This window comes from Microtus oregoni, unplaced genomic scaffold, assembly GCF_018167655.1.
Source record: "Microtus oregoni isolate MIOR12 unplaced genomic scaffold, Mior012 000042F_ref0000377, whole genome shotgun sequence".
In the NCBI taxonomy this organism is placed as follows: Eukaryota; Metazoa; Chordata; class Mammalia; order Rodentia; family Cricetidae; genus Microtus; species Microtus oregoni.
The window spans coordinates 17,406,561-17,427,710 of NW_024543209.1; positions in this window are offsets into that span (position 1 = coordinate 17,406,561).

Below are 21,150 nucleotides of genomic sequence, written 5' to 3' on the forward strand. Positions count from 1 at the left end.
TATTAATCATTTCATTTTGCAAAAGGGATTTCTGATGCAAAATTCCCAGATCTTTCAATGTTGCAAACTGTCCAGACAGAGTGATTCATGGTTGTAATCCCAGCAGTCAGAAAGCTCAGGCAGTAGGATTACTTCAAGTTGGAGACAAGCCTTGGCTACACAGCAATATGCTGTCTCAATAATCATAATCACAATCATGATAAGTAATAATAAATTAACATGTTTTCTTTACCTTTCTCCTTTTGCTTCTTCTTCCTATTTAAATTACGACTAGTTCTCACTTGGTAGCCAAGGTTGGCCTGAACTCAACGACCCTCCTGCATTATCTCTTCATGTGAATTATAGATAGGATAGGTACCACCTCAGCCAGATTCTTCTGTAAACATGCACTGACGGCCAGAATGGTGAGCCCAAAGGAAACACATCGATCTATGAGCAGATAAGCTTATGGTCTGCTAGTCTATAGTCTTTGCTATACACAGTGTTTGCCTAAATTTATATACATAAAGTATAAACATGACCATTTTCAAGCCAGTGAGGTGGGTCTGCAGGTAAAGAAGCTGCTTTCTGGGGAGGCTGGAGACCTTGCATTCCATCCCTGGGGCTCAAGCAAAGGTGCAAGCACAGAACGAACACCACAAAGTTCACTCTCAATGTTGTTCTCTGGCTTCACTGGGTGCACACACACAAATGATAATAATAATGGTGGTAGTGATCGATGGTGATGATGATGTTGATAGCAATAGATTAAAACTAAATTAAAGTACTTTTAATTTACCATTTGCTATGGCTTATGTGTGGTGTCCCGTCAGAATTGGTATATTGAGCCCTAATCACCAATAAGATGGTTTTGAACTCATCATAACCATGGAGGCCATGAGATCAGAAAGGTGAGACATCAGTCCACTCCTTTTTTTTAATTGACCAAAATGTTTTTCATATGTTATATGCTTTCCTCCTCCTGCAATTCCTTTTAGATCCCTCCCACCACCTGAGCCACAACTTTAGGTTCTTTTTCTCTCTTTTAATAATAACAAGAAAAAAAGAAGAGAAGGAAAAAGAAGAGGAGGAGGAAAAGAAACAATAACAAAATAAGAAACAAAAGTTTCCACAAATACCGAGGAAATTCAAAACAAACAAGCAAAAGACCAATAAGACAAAAAAAAAAAAAACCCTATGAAACAAAAAGTCCACAAAAATACCAGTGAGTTTATTTTGCATTGGCCAACCTTGGCATGGGGCCTGCCCTGGAGTGAGACTGCATTGGCGAAAAACAGATTTTCCCTTTGCCAGTGTGCATCAATTGTAGATAGTATCTTGGTTGTGGTGGGAGCCTCATGTCTACTTCCCTCTTTTGGTGTTGGAACCCTGTCTGCCTTGAATCTGTGCAGGGTCTTGTTCATGCTGCCACATTCTTATATGGATCAGTACTGTTGGTCTGGAAGACATGGTTGCTGGGGTCATCCATCCCCTCTGGTTCTTGCAATCTTTCTGCCTCCCCTTCAGCATAGATCCCTAAGTCTCCAGAGGAGGGATTTGACAAATAAATTTCACTTAGGAATGTAGACCACTTTTGAACCTTCCATCATATAGAGATACAACAGGTAGAAAACTGATCCGCAATGAACACTAAATCTCTACTAGGTGTCCTAAACCTGGCCTTGCCAGCCTTCGTAACAGTGTGAAATACATTTCTATTGTTTTGTTGGTTGTTTCATTGACTTGGGGTGATTGTGTTTATGTGTTCATATGTGTTTTGTATTTGTGTGAATATGAACATGTATTTGTGTATGTTTGAGGCCAAGGATCAACTTTGGACACTAATCTCCTTGGTGTTGATTTGTAGTTGTTGTTGTTGTTGTTGTTTGTTTGTTTTCTCATTTGTTTTCAGACAGGGACTCTCACTGGCCTGAAATTCAACAAGTAGGCTAGGTAGCCTAGTCAGTGTGCTCTAGGGGTCTGCTGTCTCCTTCTCACTAGCGCTGAGATTACAAGCTTGTACAGCTTTGTCAAGGCTTCTTTCCCATGTGTTCTGGGAAGGCTTGTGTGGCAAGCGCTTTACCAACTCACCTATCGCCCCGACCCCACATTTTCATCATTTTTAACCACTTATAAACCACTCAGTGATGTAGTCATCACAGCAGGCTGAGCAGAGGAAGACCCACTTGGACCACTTTTCAGTGTGCAATGTGATGTCCTTTGCAACACACACAATGCTGTGCAATCGCCACTACCATCAGATATCAAAAAAGAAAGCTCTAAGTTTATTCATTCATTGTGTACTTTCATTATCAATTGTGTGTGTGAAAGAGAGAGAGAGAGAGAGGGCATCGTTGTAGTCCTGGCTGGCCTTGAACTCACTCTGTAGACCAGAGAGACCTGCCTCTGCATCCCAAGTGCTGGAATTTGTTAACAACTTTAAAATAGGAAGACATCTTTACAATAAAAATACCTTCCCCCAGTGTTATTTATTGTTTAAAAAACAAAAATCTTTCAGACATCAGTGTTAGGCAATGTGAGCACCTTCTTCCAAAAGCCTTTCAGTGATGGTCTAAGTCCTCCACCAGACGTCCCTTTCCAGTCAGCTCTGGGCTCAAAGCACTCGCTACACCTGTTACACACTCATCTTCGCTACTTGCAGAGTTGAAGTCTTTTTCCTCTTGTGAGAATTCCCTCTCCTTTGCTACTCACCCCACCCCACTAGGGCACACTTTCCTCCTCCGTTGCTCTCAACAGCTGCCACCTCTCTTCTTGGGCCTGAGATTTCAGCACCTGGATGTCAGTCTTCCAGCCCACCTTAACTGCTCTCATCACTTGGAGTAGCTTTCACAGACCTGCAGTGGCCCTCTATGAACAGATAGGAAGCCGATAGCATGTTGAACTCTGTACCTCAGCAAGCTATAAAAAAAAAAAATCACAAAATGCTCAAAGCTGTGTGACTCGAGCATCCTACTCTTCACCATCTTGCATCTCATTAGGACCTCTGGGGCACAACCCCACACTTTCTCGTGCACCCCTGTCGCTTTAGGCACTCAGAAGTCCCTCAGTACAAACCCCGAGCAAACACCATAGTAGTCATCCTGTTCTTTCCCCCACTGGCAAACATACCAGACTCGAACCCTAGATGAACCCAACCATCTGGCCTCCCAGTGCCCGAGCTCCAGTGGGAGAAAACACACAGCTGAACTGATTGATATCATTGAAAAGTCAACATCCCCAACCCACAGTTGCTTGGCAACCTAATTATCCATCTCCAGTGAACTCGGTTGATCTGTTTCCTGAATGATTACATGGTACATCCCCCATCCATATCAACTCTTCCTTATTTTAAATCGGCCCAAAGGAGTCCATCACCAAGTTCTATGAAGTTTATTTCCAAACAGCATCTCATAACCACCCACTCCTCTCCTCTGCCACCCAAATGACAATCATCTCCAGGCTGGCTCGCCTGGCAGTTTCCTAAGGGTTTTCCCAGCCTTCTTTCTGTCCTCTCTTTGAAATCTCAGCACAGAGGCCACCATGATTTTTTTAAAAAATATATGACATTTTTACTTCTGCATTTTGTAAGTGTCTACATGTGTGCTTATGTATGTGGGTGGGCACACTCATCCTTGCAAGGCCCTCAGCCAATCAGGGGACAACTTTCAGGAGTCAGCGCTCTCCTTCTACCACGTGGATTCTGGGATTGAAGTCAGGCTGTCAGGCACCTTTGCTCACCAGGTGCCTCACTGGCCCTGGAGTGATGCTTCCATGGCAGCACACAGCTCATATCACCCACCCGTTTTCAAACAAGCCCATGACATACTCCCTCAGACTATAGAAAGGAACCCAAAGGCCTTACGGAAACCTCCTGCCCATCTGGTCTGGACCCTATGTACCACTCCGTTTTTATTCGTGTCTCTGTTTTCTTCCTTGCTGCATTCTAGGCTCGGGAGCTTCACATGCCAGGCTTTCCTTATTGCTGTCTTGGCTCCTGCTCCTCCTTAGGCTTGGTTTGTCCCTGGCTCCTCCATGTTCCCTACCAATTGTCACCTAGATAATGTCTATTTGGTCTCAAAGTTAACAGTTCGGTCTTAGGGAAGGCTTCTTTGACTAACCCCACCTTCCATTCACAACTATTTTGGTCTGATTAGTGATACCTCTTTTGGTTTTTTCCAAAGCACAACTTACACTCAGTACTGAAAACCAGCCAAAGAGACCGTGCATGGTGGCACACACCTGCAAACTCAGCACTTGGGAAGTGGAGGCAAGAGGATCAGTCTCTGGCACTTACTGAACTTGAGACCAGAGTGACTATGGAGCTCTGTTGCCAACAAACGAATAACAATCACACCATAACTGGGCTGAAGAGGTCGTACTATTACCACATACAGCATAATCATTCTGTTTTGTTATTTTAATTAAATATAGGGTGCTATCTTCCATAAATCTTTAAAGCAAGAGACGATGATCTACCTATATATTTTGTAAATGGCATTTATTGGAACACAACTATAGCCAATCATTTATATATGTAGTGTATGGCTAAGCTTGTACTACAGTGGTCCCATTGAAAAGTTATGATGAAAAGTATGGATTGCAAACCTAAGATTGACTAGAAGACTCTATGTAGACAATGTTTTCTGGCTCTTGAAGTATTGAAATAGGAGTCTCCTAGGGCTTTGGTATGGCATAACTGTGTACCCCAAAGGCGGCATAGCATGACTGTGTACCCCAAAGGCTTGTATACTGGAAGCTTGGCCCACACTGTGGCACTGTCAGGGGGTGGGGGGATCATTAAGAGCTAACACCTTGTGGAAGGTAGGTAGGTCCTTGCGTTTGTGTAAACCTCACGGGCCTTCATTAGATCCTGTGAGAGAGATGTGTTGCAAAGAATGGCAGGGACCTGAGTCCTCTGACTTCCCACCTCACCATGTGTCTGCTTTATCATCATTTCCCCAGCATGGCAAAGTTTCCAGCAAAGGCTGAAAGTAGATCTCTTTAGTTTATGAATTACCCAGCTCCAGATACTCTGTTACAGATACAGCAAGTGAAGGGACGCATACATTAAAAATATCTTTGCATTTACCTGATTTGTTTCACCTTTTTGTAGAGGTACATGTATGCTAAAGACATAAATAGTCCTGGCGTTTAGTGTGCTGCTGGATACGTTCTTATATATGTATACACCATGCAAGCATTACTCCAGTAAATATAGTTCCCATTTCAACTATTCTAGTACACGGTCTTCTAACCAGTCTTAGTCAGCTTTGAGGAGTGGAAGAATTATCTACATAGCTTCTGCCACTAACATACTATGTATTCACGATTTGTCTCCTTCATGTAACATATATCTAAGAAAGGCAACTTAAGGAAGAAAGGATTTATTCTGTCTCATGTTCTAGGAGAGCAGACAGGGAGAATTCTGTACTAAAACCATCTGGCCCTAGGCTTCTCTTTTGCTTGGGAGACTTTTAATTATTTCTTCTATTTCACTAGGGGTTATAGGTCTGTTTAAATTGCTTATCTGATCTTGACTTAACTTTGGTAAGTGGTGGATATCAAGAAAATTTATTTCTCTTAGATTTTCCAATTCGGTGGAGTACAGGTTTTAACTGTATGTCCTTTTGATTCTCTGGATTTCCTCCATGTCTGTTGTGTTCCCTTTTCTTTTCTGATTTTGTTAATTTGGATATTCTCTCTCTGCGTTTTAGTTAGTTTGGATAAGGGCTGTCAATCTTATTGATTTTCTCAAAGAATCAATTTATTGTTTCATTGAGTCATTGTAATTTCTGTTTGTTTCTATTCTATTCTATTCACAGCCATTTTGGGTGTGATCTCTTCTTGTTCTAGAACTTTCATGTGTTCATTAAGTTACCAGTATAAGATCTCTCCAATTGTTCTATGTAGGCACTTAGTGTGATGAACTTGCCTTTAGAACAGCCTTTATTACGTCCCCTAAAATTGGGTATGTTATGTATTCATTCTCATTCAATTCTAGATAGCCTTTCATTTCTTGACACACTTTTCATTCAGTAGTGAGTTGTTTTGTTTCCATGAGTTTATGAACCTTCTCTTTCTGTTGTCGTCGCTGATCTCCAATTCTAATCCATGACGGTCAGATAAGATGTAGGGTGGTATTTTGATTTTCTTGTGTCTGTTGAAACTTGCTTTGTGTCTAAGTTTGTCTCCAATTTTGAAGAACATTCAATGAGATGCTGAGAAGAAAGCATAGTCTTTTGTATTTGGATGAAATGTTTTATAAATATATGTTATGTCCATATGATTTATAACATTACTTAGCTCTAGTGTTTCCCTGTTTAGTTTTTGTCAAGTGATTATCTAATGGCAGGAGTGGAGTGTGAAGAAGAGTGGAGTGTGAAGTCTCCCACTATCAATGTGTGAGGGTCAATATGTGATTTAAGCTGCAGTAGTGTCTCTTTTATGAACTTGCGTGCCCTTGTGTTTGGTGCATATGTGTTAAAAATTGCAATGTCCTCTTGGAGGGATTTTTCCTTTGATGAGTATGTAGTGTCCTTCCCTATTTCTTCTGATTAGCTTTTGGTTGAGGTCTATTTTATCAGATACTAAAATGGTAACACCAGCTTGTTTCTCAGGTCCATTTGCTTGAAATAACTTTCTATTCTTTTACCCTGAGGTGATATCTATTCTTGGTGTTAGGTGTGTTTCTTGGATGCAGCAGAAAGATAGATCCTGTTTTGTTTTTTTGTTTTGTTTTTTAAACAATCTGCCAGTCTGTGTGCTGTTATTGGGGAATTTAGTCCCTTGGTGTCAAGAAATACCATTGAACAATGCCTGTTATTTCCTGCTATTTTATTGTTGGGGTGTGTGTGTGTGTCTGTGTGTGTATGTAGTGTTTCCCCTCTTTTGGTTTGCAGGTCTCAGGAATAAATATTAATAAATAATAAATATTTCTTGTGTTCTTTTGTGTGTAGTTAACCTCTTTATGTTGGAGTTTTCCTTCTAGCATCTTCTACAGGCCTGGATTTGTAGATAGATATTGCTTAAATTGGTTTTAGCGTGGAATGTCTTATTGTCTCCATCTATTATGATTGAAGCTTTTGCTGGGTATAGTAGTTTCAGCTCCCATCTGTAGTCTCCTAGAGTCAGTAGAACATCTGTCCAGGCCCTTCTTGCTTTTAGTCTCCATTGAGAAGCCAGGTGTTATTCTAATAGGTCTGCATTTATGTTACTCAGTCTTTTTCCCTGGCAGATTTTAATATTCTTTCTATATGTTTGGTTTTTGATTATTGTATGCTAATAATGGGAAGGTCTGGATAATCCACTGGATGCGTGGGGAATGGGAGAAGGGAGACCCCAGCAAGTGGTCTGCTGCAGAGCTGGGAGTGAGACTGGAGGATTGGATTTGGAGAAGCCTAGAGGTGAAGGTACGCACTTGGCCAACCTGCTTCCCTGCCCAGTGTTCAGGGGGGGAGGCTTTCATATGACAGATGCCATTAATTTAATCTACAGAATTATTTATTATTAAATTTTGTACTAATTTTAAGTCATGGTGTACAGAAAAATTTCCAATTTCCATCAAGGTGTTAGTTTGTTGATAGACAGCAGCTGCTTTTACTTTTCTCATCTGCGGGTGTGTGCATGTATGTGTGCCTACGTGCATGTGTGTCTCTGCAGGTGTATGTGCATGTGTGTATGTATATGTGTGTGTGCCAGCGTATGTGTGTATGTGTATACGTGCATGCATGTGTATGTATGTGCCTGTGTGTGCATGGGTGCTCTTGTACGTGCTTGTTAGTGGAAACAAGTCAGCCATGTGTATGGTCCTTCAGGCATCATTCACCTTATATTTTGAGAGTCGCTCACAGGTTTGGAACTTGCCAAGCAGACTACACTGGCTGGCCAGTAAGCCCCAGGGACCAGTCTGTCTCCATCTCCTTAACACTGGACTTACGGGTATCCACCACCAGGCCTGAGTGTTTGTATGTGAGTTCTAAGGATGGAACCTGGGTCATCATCCTGGCTCAGCAAGTTCTTTCCTGACGGTGATATCTCCCCAGTTCCTTGTTTTCTCATCGTTTTGGTGACTATATAATCTTTTGGGATATACACTTTGGTTCGTGCTCATTGATATGGCTTCTTTTTCTCTTCGAAATAGTCTTTCTAGAAGTAGAAGTCACTTCCGAGAACTAACTTCTTTCTCTGTAGCACACCTGTTCTTGACTTCATTGATTTCTGCACTTATCTTTGTAATTGTCCTGCTGTTCACTTTCATTGGGTTTAATTTACTCCTGCTGCAGTTGAAGGTGATTTCTTTAAAAGTATGCTGCTTAGAGGGCTGGAGAGATGACTCAACAGTTAAGAGTACAGTTGTTCTTGCAGAGGACCAAGTTCAATTCCCAGCACCCACACGGTAGCTCACAACTATCTGTAACTCCAGTTCTAAAGGATCTGAAACACACACACACAGAGAGAGACAGAGACAGGGACAGAGAGACAGAGAGAGACAGAGAGAGAGGTCAAACACCAATGCACGTAAAATACGTTTTTTAAAGTATGCTGCTTAGTTTTCAACTATATTCGGATATTCCGGAAAATGTTCAAATAACCTTTTCTTTGCTATTTTTTTCGCTTAATCTTCTTGTGATTATCAATATATCCTGTGATATACTAGTCTTTTTTTTTTTTTTGTTTTTTTCGAGACAGGGTTTCTCTGTGGTTTTGGAGCCTGTCCTGGAACTAGCTCTTGTAGACCAGGCTGGTCTCGAACCACCTGCCTCTGCCTCCCAAGTGCTGGAATTAAAAGCATGCGCCACCACCGCCCGGCCCGATATACTAGTCTTATGAAATGTACTGAAACTTGACTTAAAACACTTGAAAAGGACTTGACTATATTTCTACAGTATTATCCACATTAACAGACATTTCAAATGCTTAGAAGTTAAGATTTTCTTCTATATTCTAGCATTCTACTCCAGACCCCCTCTTGGGCATGGCCTCTTATGCTTTATTTTTTGTGGTGTGAGAATTCAAACACAGTGTGTCTTTCGTGCTGGACAAGTGTTCTACAACTGAACTACAACTCTAGGCCCTTTTTGTACATTTTAAGACTTATTTATTTTTATTTATGTAGGTGAGTGTTTTGTCTGCATGAATATGTATATACCGCATACGTGCCTGCTGCCCTCCAAGTCAGTAGAAGGTGTTGATGGTCTGAAGATGGTGATTGTGAGCCGCCACAGTGCGGAGAACGGAACCTTAGATTCCCTGCAATAGCAGCAGCGCTTTTATCTGCTGAGCCATCTCTCCAGCCCCATCCATCCCTGTTCTTTTTAATTTTTTTTTCTATTTATTTTTATTTTGTGTGCATTGATGTTTTGCCTACATGTAGGTCTGTGTGAGGGGAGGATGTTGGATTCCCTGGAACTGCAGTTACAAAGAGTTGTGAACTGCCCTGTGAGTGCTGGGTGCTGGGAATTGAACCCAGGTCCTCTGAAAGAGCAGCCAGTACTCTTAACCACTAAGCCATATCTCCAGTTCCCCATTCCTCTTCTGTTGATGGAGAGTCTGGTAAGTGTTTGGCTCTTATTCCTCCACCATGAAAGTTCTGCTTTTCAGAGCTAGAGATTTGCTCTTTAGCTTCTGGTGTCATTGAGTTCAAAACTACAAAAATATTTTAAAAGAGAAAGATTTACATGGGGGGGGGAGGACTCAGAGGGAGGAAGGAAGGAAGATTAGCTAACAAGGGTCCGGGGAAGGATTTGTTTGGTTTTGTATGTCCCTTTTGCTAGCTGTTTTGACTTGGGCTGTTACAGATTTCTTTGTGGCCACATCTACCAGCCTTCTAGATTGTATTAGCACTCCCCCAATACCCTGTAGGGGAAAACGACCGTTCATCTGGTGGTCCTGCAGATTGCCATTTGGGAATACCAACCCATAGGGTCATAGCTTCTTTCTTTTTCCCATTTAATATAGATGCCTGCGCTCTACAAAAGCTTGTACCCAGACGCAGCAAAGGCACCTGGGAAAGAAAATGGCCAGAAATCTTAGCCGAGCTTGTTTCTTCCTAAACTTCATTTCCTCTGACTTCTAGTCTTGGATAAGGTGTGGTCTGGTTGATCATTGTCTCCTTCCGGTTCTGCAAGAGGGTCAGAGGAAGTCCTATCACAGTTATTGCTTGAGGAAATAAGTCTGGTTCCTAGATGATTATTTGCTCCCGGGTGCAGCCTCAGCACCATGGATAATTGCCCTCTCTGGGGTGAGATGTCAAGGTGTGGTCCCGCCCATCAATTGTCTCAGCTGATAAATTGTTAATCTGTTAATCAATGTGTTAATTAGTGTCATGTCTCAGGGGAAAACCAGCCCGGTTCCTACCCTACGAGATGACCTGCTGAAGGGTCTCTCACCTCAGATAACTGTTCTCTGCTGCTAAGCTAACAGGTCCTTGGGGGATCTTTCCGGACACAAAGATGTCCCTTGTTACAAAGATGTTTATAGGTCATTCCTGTCCCTAGAATCCAAGGTGACTCTAGAGCCGCATTTCTCAGCCTGTGGGTTGTGACCCCTTTGAGGTATCTCAGGTCACTTAAAAACATTGGAAAGCACAGGTATTTACATTACGACTTATTACAGTAGCCAAATTAGTTGTGAAGTAGCAATGAAGATATTGTTGGTGGTCACCACAACGTGAGGAACTGTATTAAAGGGCAGCAGCATTAGGAAGGTTGAGAACTACTGTTCTAGAGGAAAGGATAACCTCTGTGCCTTCAGTTTGGAAGTGGGGTGCACTGGGTTAAGTGGGGTACAGGATCTCATCCTTTTTATTCCCTTGCAAGCCTGAATGAGAAGTCAATGGGTTTAGCAGAAGCAGCTTCTGTTAAGACCCGCTTCTGCAGATTGCTAATAACTTTTAAAATGATCTGGGCCATGTCATTTCTTCCTACTTACGATAGCTTTTTGCTGTGAGAATGTCATACTCATAACAAGAAGGGTTTGCATCTCTAGAGAGTTACAAACAACCAATAGCCTAAAATAGTCCAAGTTAAAAAATATTACTGGCAGAACATAAAGCTGATTTTAAATAAATAAATATTAAAAAAACTAAACAAATAAATAAAAAGCTGATGACCATCAAAAAAACTGATTTTAATATTGCACCTAAAAAGACAATAGTGTTTACTCAAAATAAATTTATAGACACAGTTTGTTGGTTATTTAGGTAATATAGAACAATGTCTAGTATTCACTTATATCCTCTTTTCTTTTTTCCTGAAATAGAAGGGCAAGCTGTATCTCTAAGCCTCTTCAGCGAGGCCATGAACTAAATTACGTCCAATGGATGATGAAGATGAGTGATAAATGTCAGTTCTGGGGAAGCATGGGAGTGAGTGAAGGGGCTGGAGCTGGACTCAATGACAGAGTGCATGTTTCCCAGGCATGAGTACTGAGGAAGGAAGAGGAGAGGGAGAAGAAAAAGAGGGGGAGGAGAAAGAATAGGAGGAGGAGGAAGGGGAGGCAAAAGAGGGGAAGGAAGGGAAGAAAGAAGAAGAGAGGGAAGAAAAAGAGGGGAAGGAGGAAGAGGAGGGGCAGGAGGAAGGGTTGGGTTCAGTAGTCCGGTCAGCCAGTGCTTATCAGCATGCAGGCAGCCCTAGGCTTATCCCTAGTCTTGGTCTCTCAGTCATGGCAATAAAATATGCCACATGCTTAGCTACAGAGCCATTCAGCCTGAGACACAAGCAAGGGAGGAACTGCTGTAGACTTAGAGTCAGTAAGAAAGGACGTCAATGGGGCTGGGAAAATAGTTTAACTGGAAAAACAACAACAACAACAACAACAACAGAAACCACTGCCAGACAAGTATGAGGACCTTAGATGATCCTCAGAACCCACATTAAAAGGCCAGTTGTGATGGTACAAGCTTGGAACCCCAGTACTAGAGAGGCAGATCCCTGGGCCTCAGTGGCCAGCCGCCACTCTAGGCTACTTGTCAAACTACGGGACAGAGAGAAACCCTGTCTCAAAAAACAACATAACAATGATGACAAGCACCCAAGAAACAAGACTGATGTTGTCTTCTGACCTATACATGCATATGATCATAGATCTATAAACACTAAAATGTACACACACACACACACACACACACACACACAGAGGTCAAAAATTCGTAAGGGAAAAAGGAACTTTAATTTGCTCAATCACTGCTCTCTCAGGACAGGCTTGGAGCTCAGTGTTGCCCATCCTGTCCAGGCAAATGCAGGAAGCAACGCCTAACGATCACAGATACAACATTGGCTCTTATTATCGTTTTTTTTAACTAATTAATTAATTTAAACTGGTCTCAAACTCACAAGAGATCCACATGTATCTACTTCTTGAGTGCCAGGATTAAAGGCCTGGGCCACCATCCCCAACCGCACTGTTCTATTTTTAAAGCCCCCAATTCTGGAAGCTAGAAACTTCTGTTCAAACTATTAAATTCAGCAGACAAGCGTGACTGCGATCACTTTACCTCTAAAGGAAGGTCAGGGAGGGAAATCCTTCCATTTTACTCCGCACGGAGTTTCCTGAGGAAGCCTTCCTCCCCCGCCTTGCTTCCCCTTGAGGCACCTACATGAAAAAGAAAGCTGTATCTACCCTGAGTTAAGCTATAACATACCTTAAGCTCTAAGTAATCTTAGTGATACTATCTCATGTATTAACATCAGGGACTTTCCAGCGCTGAGAAATTAAAGCAATATGCTTAAAGAGGGCAGCAAATATTAACTTTCTTGTGTATCATCCCACACTGTTTAACTGAGCAATGTCCTCAAACCACCCTCCCTCAAAGAAACTTCTCCCTTCTCTCCCCTAATTCCTTGTGTGCATGTTTCTTGAGCACACAGGAAAAGCTATCAAGAATTTGGCTAGGTGGATAAAGCACTTGCTATGTGTAAGGACCAGGTCGGATCCCTAGCACCCATGAAAAAGTCAGGCAGACATGATGACCACCTAGAATTCCAAAATTCTGGAATTTGGCCTGGAGATCCTTGAAACAAGCTCGCTAGCTAGATACCACTATGAACCTCACACCTATACACACACACACACACACTCACACACACACACATGCACGCACACACACACACTCACACGCACGCACACACACACTCACACACGCACACACACACTCACACACACACACACGCATGCACACACACACTCACACACGCGCACACACACACTCACACACGCACACACGCACGCACACACACTCACGCACGCGCACACACACACACACGCACACACACACACACTCACACACACACACACACACGCACACTCGAACTTCACCAGCAGCCATAATGTTTACTAGCTCAACAGAATACTTTTCTTTGATAATGCACATTTTAATTACATATTGTATGTTTTACTCTAAGGAGCAAATTTAATTATTTGAATTTTGTTGTCATTTAAGGATTTTAAGAGTTTGAGGGGCAAAATGTAAGAAGGAAGGACTGAATGAAAATCTCCTCATTTTTTTTTTTTACCACCAACATACCTTCTCCGTCTAGCTACTTATTCAGCCAGGGCACAAAAGTCGTCCTTGAGGACAGCCATGCCTCTAAGATCTATGGGTAACTGTGGCGGTTAAGGACCCAAATATTTGTTGGAACATTCTGGAATTATCTATGAGCATATTTTGGGCTGACTTTAATATTTAATCTAAAAGCTGAGTAAGACAGAATGGGCTCCCTAATGTGGCTGAAAAGGCTGAATAGAATTAAATAATTGGTCCTCTCCCATATCTATAAAAGGCAACTTCCCTTGCCCAACTGTTTTCTGGGTTGGGCACTGTTTTTACCTTGCTTTTTATTTTATTTTATTTTATTAGAACTGTGCTATTCATCCTCCTGTGTCTGAAGTCTACGAAGTGTATATCTAAGGACTTATCAGCCTCCATAATCATGAATAAATTTTTTGCAGTAACTCATGTCCCAATGGCCAAAGGAAGTTTTAGGTGATGGAACTACACCTTCTATAGTACACTTCTATAATACACTTAGGGATTATCGCCAGAAGCCTGGATTATCAAGACACCAGCATATCCACTGCCAAGGTGGGAACTCCAAGTATCAGCAGAATTCTCAGAGGTTGGCACTTGCCTGGCACCTACAGTGCAAGCTTCAAATCTGGATGGTAGAACTTCCCCAGGACAATTTTGGAATTTGTGAACAGTTTGGGTGTCCAGTAAAATATAACCTTATTATGCACATTTTTTTATCTTTTTAAAATACATTTGTTCTGTGTGTGTGCGTGCATACACTGTGTCGGCCTGTGTGCCACAGGTATGGGCATGGAGGTCAGAAGACAACTTTCCGGAGTGAACTCTTACTAGAACTCTAAGAGTCTCTGTTGTGTCCCCCCACCCCCCAAACCCCGCTGTGCTTAGTACTGCAGGTGAGACCGCCTGGCAGCTCAGGATTATCCTGTAGGAAGCTGCTTTCTCTGCCTCCTGTCCCACCTAGGAGAGAGATTACAGCTGCCTGCCACTGCTCTCTCATGTAGGTTTTAGGGATTAAACTCAAGTCACCAACCTTGCCATGGCAAATGATTTGACCCACTGAGCTATCTCGAAGATCCTGTTTTTCTTTGATTGCTTGATTGGACTTTTTGTTTTGAGACAGAATTTAACTAGGTAGCCTAGGATAACCTTGAGCTCACTTTATGGGCTATAAAGTGAGCTATAATTTAGTGATCACCCTGCCTCAGCCTCCCAGATACTGAGAATACAAGCATGAGCCATGTATACTTAAAATGTTTTATTATACACTATATAGTTTTATTATACACTGTATAGATTGTAATAAATGGTACATTGGGCATTATGTAGATTTTTTAAAAAAATAAGTGTATAGCAAGTAATGTTACACACAATTTTTCTTTCATTTAAGGTTGCATCACACAATGCACGGTGGTGCAAGCCAGTAATCCCCGTACTTACGAGCAGGAGGCCAAAGAATCAGGAGTTTCAAGTCATTCTAGCTATACACAGTTCAAGGCCAGCCTGGGTTACATTAGAATTTGTCTCAAAAAACCAAGTGACTCAACATTTGTACAACAAGGCAATATTTCAAATAATGTTTGTGAAATTTAGTTAATTCGAGTGTCGCAAGGATGCGCCTTCAGTTCTTTGTCTTGACAAGATAGATAAACTTCCTTATGAAACTCACTTGCCGCAGTCTGACTCTGTCAAGTCAGGCTGGCCTTCAACTTGTGGCCATCCTCTTGCCTCAACCAAGTGCTGAGATCTAGGGGTGTGAGCCACCACGCCTGACTGGAAATTAGTTTTCATTTTATCTGGATGCTGTGAGTACGGGACAAACAGGAGGAGTTTTACGCTTCAAGGACTAGTAAGAAAAAAAAATCATCAACTTCTATTTTAGGTTACTTGAACAAACACCACCCTTCTCTTGGTCCCCAAATTTGGCCCTTTACAGAGGTTAATTAGCCTCTGCCTTACAGTTCCGTATGGACTTATTTTATAGTATATACAGGATTCTCTTGTAGCTGCAGAAGAACGGAATAGGTGATGCAGTTCTTGAGACCTACCACGGGAAGCTCTGAAGCTGAGCAGAGACACTCAGTAGGGCACTCACAGCTGTGATTGGCAGTTGATGTGGAGCCTTCGCTGCCACAAGGTACTCTTATCTGTCCCCAGGCTACACCCCTGGGCCGAGGAGGCAGCTCTGAACAGATGGTGAGTCCCGGGTGCCAGGTGTGCAGCACGCCCTACGCGGTGTGGGGTACAGGGCTCTTTGGTTCTTGCCGCACCCGCCCATCCCATGCCCGCGAGCGCCCCCAGCGCAGTGTGTGTCTTGGTGCAGTCTGCACGAGCGGGAAGCGGGAGGTGAAAGGCTGGGCAAGGAGAACTCGTGTGCCAGGAGGAGCCCTTCGCCCGGCCAGCTGCCCGTGGGCTGCGCGCTTTACCCCTCCTCTGACTCCCTTCACTTGGCACCCTAAGCGATCGCTGCTCGTCCTCTGCAGCGAAGGCTTCGCTCTTGCTTCTCCCCTCTTTGACACTGCGTGGCTTCTGTGGACCACTCTACAGCGGCATGCCCTCCGTCCCCGCCCGCCCGGCTCTCAACCTCCAAGGCGGCTCCCTGGTTCCCTAACCTTTAGGCAGCTCTACTTTAGGCGGTTCTTTCCATAAGCGAAATCATTTTCTTGCCTCCTGGGATTCCAAACTGTAATTGCTTTTACTCGGCTGTGGGCTCGATGACGAGGAATACACCGGGGGTTGGGGAGTGGAGGTCGGGGCACCAGGTTTGGGAGGGGATGCCCTAGTTGGATTCCGGGTTCTGTTTTCGGGGACTGCAGGGAGAAACGAGCTCTGCTCTGAAGGAACGCCCGGGACTCAGCCTTTTAGTTAGCCGCCTTCCCTGCCACCCAGAGCATAGGGCACGCCCCTCGAGAAGGGCTCCCACGCATTCTGGGGGTGCCTTAGAAGTCCTCTGTGGACTCACTGACAGGCACCCCAACCTTCCCGATCCAGCTAGAGCCTGGGGGTGGGGAGCAAATTGTCGGGTTCCTTCGCTGTGCTTCTAGGAAAGAGCCCTGGGCCGCTGCGGGTGCACCGCCCCTCCCGCGGGGACCAGTCCCTGCGAGAGTTGCAGCGTCAGTCCCGGTCCTGAGAGTGCACTGTTTGGTCCAGGAGAGGCTCACGGAGGGTGAGGGGATGCTAGGCACCCGGGTGCTCAAAGGGACCAAATGGCTGTCGGTTCCGGTCAGCGGCGGAACTGGGCCCCAGTGGCCAAGTCCAAGCTGGCGGCGGGGGAGGGGCGCGACAGGAAAGGGACTGGGCAGGAGCCCCACTCCACCCCCCTCCCGAAGTGTCTGCTCTGCAACTTCAAAGAAGGCCCGGGAGCTGGAGCGGGCTGGGGGGGGGGGGGGGGTCGTTGCCCGCGCTTGCCTGGCCATGAACCTCCTCGGAAGAGAGTGTTGAAACGCGGCTGCGAGCACCGTCCGAGCCACGTTTACAGTAGGAAAGACTTTGCTCCGAAAATCACGACTTGAGTCGATTGCAATTTAGCTCCTGTCTGTAAGAATCGTGGAAAGGCAAGATTCGCCTGGGAGTCCCAGGCGAGCTCCGGCAGGACCCAAGTCGAGGCGTGCCGTGCCACGGGAACCATTTCTTTTCAGGAGCTGATGGCTTTTGGGACTCCTTTGGTCATGCGCCGTGTGTCGCTGCCGCCTCCGAAGCGGAGCGCACAGCTGGCGGAGAAACCGCATTCTAGCTCCTTCTCGCCCGAGGAAGATGACCAGGGTGCGGGCACTCATGTCTCCCGGGAGAGGTTACCAGATCCAAAGCCGGGAATCTCGGCTTCTCCTCCCCTTTGGGGGTTTCCGACAAGCAAACATAGGGCAGAGATCGGTTACCCTGAACTTTGACATACGGAGGAAAATAATCAGAATTCACCAACATAACCGTTTCCCACTGGTCCTTTGAACCACTTCCTAGAAAAGGTGAAAGCCTGGGGGTTAACTGGTTCGGGAGACCAGGAAGAGACAGTTGGATCTCCCCCACGTTTTCCCACGTTGCTGCAGACTCAGGCAGGCTCAGCGCTGCCACCTGGCGGCTGCTTCTCCCAGATTGGGAGGCGCTGTCTGCACTCAGCAGCGCCACAGATCTGGCTGGGTGGGTGTGCCAGGCCTGTCTGAGGAAACAGAGCAGAAACCCCAGTTAATGCTTCGTATCTATGCGGCCCGTGCACACACTCGTTTTCTGCGTGTTCTCAAGAGTAAAGGAAAAATGTGTTGACATTGACTGGCATGGGTATGAAGAGCTGACTTGAGCCTGCTGGCTATGAGGGATGAGAAAGTGGTGAAATTATTATAAATAAATGTTTCTTATCTCTGTGTATTCTGACAGTGAAAATAAATGACAGATTTCATTCATCCTGCTTAATATTTTTTTGAATAAAAATTAGATATATTGGGCTGGAGAGAGTTCTGCCGTTGCAGGCTAAGGGTCACAACCAAAACTTCAAGAATTAGTAGGTTTCAATAATCTCCTAGTCCAGTTTCAGTACAATTTCCTCAGCCCCAAGGATGGAGCGCATGGGGAGTGGGGGGTGGGGAAGAGTTCTTTCGGTGTGGAACCCAAAACAAGGGTGATGACAGTCAGTTTCCCAGAGCACTTTCCAGCCAACAAAATTAACAACAATGCTTCCCCCACCTCTGTTTATTTGAACTGAATGTTCAAGCCAACCAGCTCGTACAATCGCAGTTTCTACAGTCAACCCAAACCAAACAGAAATCTTGGAAAATACTGCCAAGCCAGATTTGTGAAACTAATTTCCATGCAGGTTTTCCTCTCTCGGAGCTATAGGAACACATTAAGCGTTGGAGGTAAATCTTTCCATCCATGCTCCACATACCATTTTGTGGATATTGGGTTTTATGTTGTGCAGGTGTGTAGAAGCAAGAAAAATGCATTAGCAGATATTACATTTTCGTGTCAAATGGATTGCAATTAATGGAATAAAATAAATATCTGCCTTAATTCAAAATGTGAAGGGTCTAGTATCGTTTCCAATAAAGGCCATTAGTTGATTATTCTAAGACAGGACTTGTTTGGAAAATGATCTTGGCTTTCTGCTCATACAAGAAGAGCAGAGGGAAGGAACACTGGTGTGCACTGATTTACTAAGGCCACCGAACAGCTGATATCTAGGGGAATGGAGGGTTTCAGTAATGGAGAACCGACTACAAAGCTCATGAAGTTAGGTAATGAGACACAGAAAGCCTTCTTCCATTATTTGGCATGAAACCCAATACATCCCAATGTAGGTGTACTTTACTCACGACAAGATGACTTTAATGAAAAGTTCTCTGTTATGTTTTGTTGCATCCCAAGTGCTCTAAGAACTGAAACTATCCCACTTCAGTCAGTGCAAACACTCAAGTATATAGTCTACAGAGTCTGTAATGATGTAATAACATCAGTGGAAGCTACCAACCCATATTTCACCAGTTCTAAAAGAAACTTAGCAATGGGGGCATCTTATAGTCTGGAAGATGAGGAGGGCTTCTTCCAGGGGGTGAACTGTCGCAGCTGGTACAGACTCCTGCTGCCAAACTGACAACCTGAGATAATTCCAGGACCCAGATAAGTGGAAGGAGAGCACTGACTCCAGCAAGTTGTCCTCTGACCTCCATATATGCACAGAGGCGGGCAGTACACTTCAAGTCGAAATTTAATTAATTTAAAATGTGGTTTTTTTCTTAAAAGTCTTTTCTCCTTTGGTGGTATATTCTATAATGGTACAATTTAAAGTCCTTTTTTGTTGGTTTTTTTTAAAAATACATTTAACAAAAGAATCAAGTCAGGAACTACTTTTTCAATTCTTTTAAAATAAAATCTGTGCTAAGAATGGGTGTAATTATGATAGCTGATTTACACCACTGGTGGAAAAACCATGAAATACATCAACACTCATCTTTTGCCAAGTTATCAAAATTATTTAGTACAGATTCTACAGGACAAACATTTATTTTATCGTATTAAAAACGTTGATTTCATAGACAATAGACCTCTTGGAATAATTCAGCTGTCAGACTCATAGTATTTAAAGGATGCGCATCTGTGCATACCAGAAAACATATATGCCTTGCCTTTGTTATGCAAAGTACCTTTATTTGTGGAAGTTTTTTGAGTTGGGGGGAGGTGCGTGCTATTTTAGGATTCATCCTCTGGGAATAAAAGGGCTATGATGGATAGCAAATGGTCAAACAATTATTTGCTTTTGCCCACAAAAACATTCTTGCTTGTGGTTGGTCTTGGGAGTCCTGATCAGCTGTCTCCACAGGGCATTCTTTCCAGTAAATGTCTAACTCTGACACCCTAGGCCTCTTCCCAGCCTGGACACTTAAAAAGTCTGACAAGATAAGTGGAAATATACCACCCGGAACTACTCTGCTATGGATCCAAAGCTGACTTTAATTTGGATGCCTGTCTGTCACTGGCCTGATGAAAATCAGTCTATCATCGTACTGAGAAAGATCAGTTTTTACTAGAATTCCAATTTTCAGATCTTGGGAAAGGGTGATTCGGACGGCCAACTTATTCTATAGTCTAAGTATCCAGGCACCTTGTCTGCCATGTGTGTGCACATGTGTCTGCCATGTGTGTACACATGTGCATTTTTTTTGAGACAGGGTCTCACGTAGCCCAGGCTGTCCTGGAATTCTTATGAAGTGGAGGAGGATGACCTTGAACTCCTGATTTTCCTGATGCCACCTCCCAAGAGCTGAGATACCAGACCTGGACCACCAAATGGGGCTCTTGATTACTTCTTCTGCCATCATTAACCATCTTCCATCTTAGTCTCTTGAAAACAAGCTGCTTTTAGGAGAAGTGGCATTTGCATTACCAAGGAAAGGGTGTTAGGAGTCACAGAGGGCTCGGGACACACATCAGTAGTTTATAACCAGACACTCAGCGAGCCCTAACAACAGCTGTCTATAAAGAAGCTCATGGGCTTTCCAAAGCATGAAGGACAAGCAAGACCCTGAAAGAAAGATCAGCAGAGGGGCTGGAGATGGGTTCAGCAGCCTCACTCACTGTTGCTACTCCTTTCTCTTTTCCGGACTTTTAGGCCCATTTGTACTAAGTAACACACACACACAAACACACAAACCACACTCAGGAGAAAGTGGGTAAGGGAAAACTGAGAGTGAGTGCTCTGAAGGGAGGAGGGGAGCAGATAATGCACCTATCCTTTGGAAACTGGCAAACAAATACTTAGAGAGTAAAGTCAATTCCCATCCTGTATTCATTATGATCGCCCTACACAAAACCACACAAAATCTCGTATTGAGGTAATTATGGGCCACTGCCTTCGAGTTTCAAGGAAAATCTCCTTGTTTGGGCTACCCAGGATTTATAGGGGAGCTGAAATCATTAAATAACTAGTTAACCTCTGTTTGACTAAAAGAGTAAGCAATTACTGAAAGAAAAAAAAATCCTCTGCCTTTCACAAACAGCACAGATAGCACCCTGAAGGGATTTACACAATACACCGACGTCTGTGCTGTACCTAGAGTTGTTAAAAATAATTGTGATGACAGGTGTCTAGGTACCACTTTCTTAATGGTTTTCAATATCCATTGATTTATTGTTGTGGCTCCCCCCACTTACATCTCTAG